The sequence below is a fragment of the Lactuca sativa genome, chromosome 3 (assembly GCF_002870075.4).
Source record: "Lactuca sativa cultivar Salinas chromosome 3, Lsat_Salinas_v11, whole genome shotgun sequence".
NCBI lineage: Eukaryota > Viridiplantae > Streptophyta > Magnoliopsida > Asterales > Asteraceae > Lactuca > Lactuca sativa.
The window spans coordinates 133,533,991-133,539,588 of NC_056625.2; the positions used below are offsets into that span (position 1 = coordinate 133,533,991).

The window sequence follows — 5,598 nt, forward strand, 5'->3', positions numbered from 1 at the left end:
ACTGAGATTCTTCAAAGAATAACCTGCTAAAAACGTGAAGCATCCATAAAATGTAGTCGGATAAAAATAATGTGAGTCCAAAAACATGGTATAGCGATGCCAAAAATTTGATCCAAGGATCAAAAATAAGTGCCACGTCACATCGCTAAAATAATCTTTGTCTTCAACATATCACAAATCCAAACTCGTGAAACCATATGATCTGAACTAGATGCGAACACAAAATCATCCAACGGTAGAGTCCGAATAATAAATAATCTGAATCGGAAAACATCGAGTAATGCCAAAAATTTGATCCGTGAAGACCAAAAATAAGTGCCACATCGCATCACTAAATAAATAATCGTCTTCATAACTCTTCAAAATCCAAACTTAAACAATAATAACCAAATTCGGATGATATTCCCTCCCTATTTTTGATAACCAATGACCGGATATCAAAAATCAACAAATCATCGGATGGAGAGTGTCGGATACCAAGAGCTAAGAGAAGCTCTCCCTAGATGTATGAAGGGTCTCGATAAGAAATGAGAAAGAGTAAAATAAATACTCTTGCGGTCATGAGGAGGAGGGTGACATAGTTGCTAAAACTGTGCTGAGAGAATCTGTTGTGCCAAAAATATATCAAAATATCTAAACTGTGGTGCCGGAACACTCGAAGTGGTCTTCAATAGAGAATAAAGTCCACATGCTCAAGATACATAATTCGTCAACCAAAAATCAAGAGCGCCAAGTCATAATATCCCATAAAGTGAAGAATGCGAAACAACTTTGTTGATCAATCGTCGTTGCGGTGCAAGCATCACAAAAAGATAATATGAATACCGACTGCGGTAGGAATATTCTTCCAATAATAATAATCGGCATGAAGTGAATAACCAATGTGAAAATCCATGGGTAGGTGGTGGCAAAAATTGGTGTTAAAAAAATAATTGGTTTTAATAAAAAAAATTGGTTATAACAAAAATGGCTAAATAAAAAAAATTGGTGTTAAAAAAAAATTGGCTAAATAAAAAAAATTGGCTGAAAAAAAATAAATAAATTAAAAAATAATGTAAAAAAAAATCTGAATTAAAAAAATCTAAGAAAAAGGGTTTAAAAAAACAGGAAGGAAGGAAAAAAGGTAGAGGGAAGGAGGGGGAAGGAGGAGGAAGAAGGAGGGGGAGGAGGAGGAAGGGCTGAAGGAGAAGAAGGAGGAAGGAGGAGTTGGGCGGAGGCTGCTGATGGAGAAGGAGATGATCCAAAGTTGGAGGCTAGTTGCAGGTCTAGGGTGATCGCGGATCAGGGTTGAATGCGGACGAGGTGGTATTGGATGCGGATGGGTGGGTGCTGATGGAGTTGGTTTGGGTGCGGATGCATGGAAGGGAATGGTTGCGGTAGGCGCGAGGCGATACAATGACTTCGGATGCGAGGGACTGCGGTGCGTAGAAGAGCAGTCCGCGGTGATGCGTGCGAGTGCCTGCGGACCAAGGCTTCAGTCTGAGGCTGCGGTCAGGGAAGGATTCGAGGCTGCGGTCAAGAGAGGCTTCGGTCAGCATGATAAGGTAAGAGTGGGTTGCGGTCTCTTGGCTGCTGACCTCGGCTGCGGATGGGGCATTATGACCTCGGATCAAAGGCTAAGAAGGGCTACTGAGAGGCTTCTCAGGGGACTCCGGTAGGCGGTTTTTGGTTGCGGTTCGGGGGTCCAGAAGGGGCTGAACAGGTGACAAAAAATGCTATTTTTTCATGAAAAATGGTACTGCAAAGGCCATTTATTCATATTTTAATAAGGGAATCTTTTTATAAAGCATTTAAGTCAACAAGTGGGTATTGGGAAGGCAAAAGGAAGAGCATACAAGGGGTTTTTAGGGGACAAAAGGTGATGGGATTGGAGTATGTCACATGGTTTTTGTCTTTTTGAGGGAGCAAATAGTGGAGTACTCTTTACCCTAAAGAGTAACAAGGACAAGATGCTTTATGTAAACAATACATTACGTCCAAACAATTCAAATTGAAGATCTACAACAACTAAAAATATGAGAATCAAGAGTTTCATACCTCATAATGATAAAGTTGCTGGAAGATAAAATCTCCAAAAAAAATGCTTTTCTCCACTTTCTTCAAGAATAATAAGCCCATTAAATTTGTGTCTTCTCATTTCCAAGGTATAAATAAAATGCCTGGAGCAAATTCTTCAACAAATTGGAGACCACAAAAATAATTTTTCTTCCCATTTGCTTCATTTCTTCAACAGAAAAATAATAAGAACATGAAGAACATCATTTTTTCAGCAATAATAGAATGATCAGCAACAACAACTTTTATTTTTGCTAAGATAGAATCACCCAAAAGATAGAAATAAGAAAGAACATCATAAGAAAAATTCCAGTTTGAAACCCGAAAATTTTTTCTTGCAGAAACACGGAAAAATCACAAGATAATCATCGAACGGGAGTCGTTTCCTTGAACTAATCGTGAGATCTTCAAGGTACGGCTCTGATACCAATTGTAGAGACCAAATTTTCTAACGAACAGTGAATGCGGAAGAAAGATATCTCGAGATTAGTCGTGTTTTTGGAAGTATGAACACGAAGAACATAATATGAGTTCATAAAAATAAACTAAGAACAAGAGAGAATATTCATAATATTGCAAGAAGAACATGGTGGGAGAGAAACTCTCCCTAGGTGGGGAGAACCCACCACTTTCTCTCTCTAGAATTACATTGTGAGAAAAGTAACTCTAACTAAGAAAAGTAAGAATGGCTAGCTTTCTTAGGAAATAAATGACCAACTCTCCCTTTATATAGGAGGGAGAATATTTACACCATAAATACAATAAAGGGAAAATATAACTTAATAAACACTCATTATTTGTGGAGCATTTATATGCCCCAACAAGGTTAGACTCGTTGTACACCACGACTATTCCCCAGCATATGTTAGTCACACCTTGGATAAATATAGTTGATCATGCTATATTTATTCAAGGTCTAATTACATATCCCAAGGCGTACCCATAGTTTTCAACTCATCATACTACTTTTATTATGCTTTCGTTATGACACTGCCCTAATTTGTGTGTACTTATACTTTACTTAAAATATTATTATATTTTTAAAGGCATATTTGTGATCAGAGTGTTATAGCCCCATTGTATTTATAAGTGTATATCTTTGTATGGTTTGATATACTAGTTCACTAAAAACAATGCTCTGATACAATCTATCGCACCCCCAAACCGGAAAGGCATAAACGTCCAAGGGTGGATGACGTCATTTCACAGTATCATAACAATTGAATGTAAATGAATCATAGCAACCCAAAACATCATACATTGAGATTACAAGTTTACATTGTTTACAAACGTCGTTTGTTCAAAAGTCAAATATATGTAATTGAAAAGTAGAATTCATGATGCAACAACGTCTGCCCTCAAAATAGTTTGAATACTTGTTTACTTGTTTCCTGAGAATACAAATGATTTTGAAAAGTGTTAACAATTAAGTTGGTGAGTTCATAAGCATTTTGTATGAGAAGGATTTGTAACAGTTTCGTGTAAAATGATTTTTGTATACTTCTAGAAAATATGATATTTTCTTTAAAGACGAGCTGTAAGTTTCATACTCAAGACTAGAATGTATCTATTTCCTTTGTATCTCTTTATTTTAAAATAATAATGTATGTTTCCAAAAAATCCAATAGTTTCTTAAATGTGAACTGTAGTCTTAAACCCTAAAACCAAAAAAGTAAGAAATGTTGTACTGAAAAATAGTATGTAGTTTTATCTTCTTATAAAACGAGTGAAGTGTAAGTTACCCCGTAAACCGAGTAGTTTCCTTAATCCCTATGTGAGTTATTATCACCATGCTAATATGATAGATATGCATGAACGACGTTCTTCAGGCGTCGGAGCTGGTAGACATTTGTCACCCTAGACTTGCCAGTCTAACTGTAGCTAACAGTTGAGGTGTGGAGTTAACAGTCCCGTATAGATCTATACACAACTATTTCGCTCTCCCTCAAGGAGACTCTGATTATAATGCAAGACTTAAGGTGTACACTAGGTAGGTACACGGAAGATATTGTCTCACAAGAGCCTCAACTGATTTACGTGAACTATGACTCCTTTTTCTTGTAAAATGAAATAATTATACCTTTGAATAATTATATGGTTCTTTTGAAATGAAAGTGTGGTTTATGACTACCAAACTATACCAGCTATAGTTCATCTTATATGTTTGTTGAGACTATCTATATAAATCTTTTATATAAATATAAAGTTGTAATCTTGCCTAGTGTCAAAATATGTAGTCAAAATATAATGTCTTTGGGTTGTAACCCACCAAAATAGTAAATAACTATATTGTAACCAATTTTGCTAGAAAAACTATCTTTTAGTAAAAGTTGCCAAAACCTTGTAGTTTTCCAAATCATGCTCTTCTTATGACATTTGTAGTATATAATGAGCTATAATTTAGTTAACTTTGTCTATCAAAACTAATATATCATGAATGTTGTATAAAAGTAGTGATAATCATACCTTATGCAAATAATATCTTATTTTGAACATAGAGATGAAAACATGTAAGTATTTGTGTGATAACAAAGTTTTACTTGTATCCCCCCTTCTAAAACACATGAAAAAACTTGAAAATATGGGGGTATGAACTCACCTTGAGTGGTTTTTTTGGGTTGCTTGAGGTGATGATGAGAAGATTTCCAAGCCTAAACTCTTGGATGGTGTGGATGAACTTCTTGGAAATGTTATTATCCTAAGTGTTTAACATATATTAATGTGTGTAAAAATGATGATACTAACATAAAAGCTATAAGAATACTAGGGTATCATGAAAATTACTTACCAAAATTCTAAGGATCACTTGAAGGATTTTTGAATTTGTAAGCTTGGAATTTGCTCTTGAGAGGAACTAAAGTTTACTGGAAGTTTAAATTGGAAATGGGGAAGGTCCTAAGTGGTGATCTCATCCTTAATAAAAGAAGGGGAATGATAGGACGTTTACTTGGTAATCTGGGGGTTAGAACATGGATATTTGATGGGTAATAAGTGGGATACTATTATATTATTGGAATTAGGTGAGATATCAAGTCATAAAGTCAATTAACCTTATCTTTTACTTCTCTTAAACCGAAATCCCTTTTAAATTCACTTAATATGGCCGAAATCCCAAGTGATTTCGGCCTAGACTTGTTTGATTTCGGCCTAGGTGTGTCCTAGGCTTGTGATTTCGGTTCTAGCCCCTTTTTAGTTTGTGATTTCGATTTTGAATCCTTCCTAGCTTGTGTTTTCGGTTCATGTATCACCTACTAGGGTGATTTCGGTCCTAATGGTTTGGATTCCTTGGGTGATTTTAACCTTAGTGGGGTTCTAGGCCTAAGACTGTGAAGTAAAGTTATAATCTATGATTATGTTCCAACGATTTAGCTTGACCCTCAACTGTTTATTTACGAACATGATTATCAAAGTGTGCATATATACATATATACAATGCCCCTTTGGCTTTTAAAATTCTTTTGCAACAAAGTTATATATATATATATATATATATATATATATATATATACACACACACACACACACACATGATGTGGGTGCCCT

The 5,598-nt window shown here is 35.5% G+C and overlaps 1 long non-coding RNA gene across 1 annotated transcript; it reads right to left on the bottom strand.

Moving 5' to 3' along the window:
* Positions 1 to 3,041: 3,041 nt before the first annotated feature.
* Positions 3,042 to 5,598, bottom strand: LOC128132655 (uncharacterized). Its single transcript, XR_008230933.1, has 3 exons — positions 4,844 to 5,598; positions 4,655 to 4,753; positions 3,042 to 3,446 (listed from the first exon to the last, which is right to left on the bottom strand). It is a non-coding gene; the product is annotated as an uncharacterized LOC128132655 (long non-coding RNA).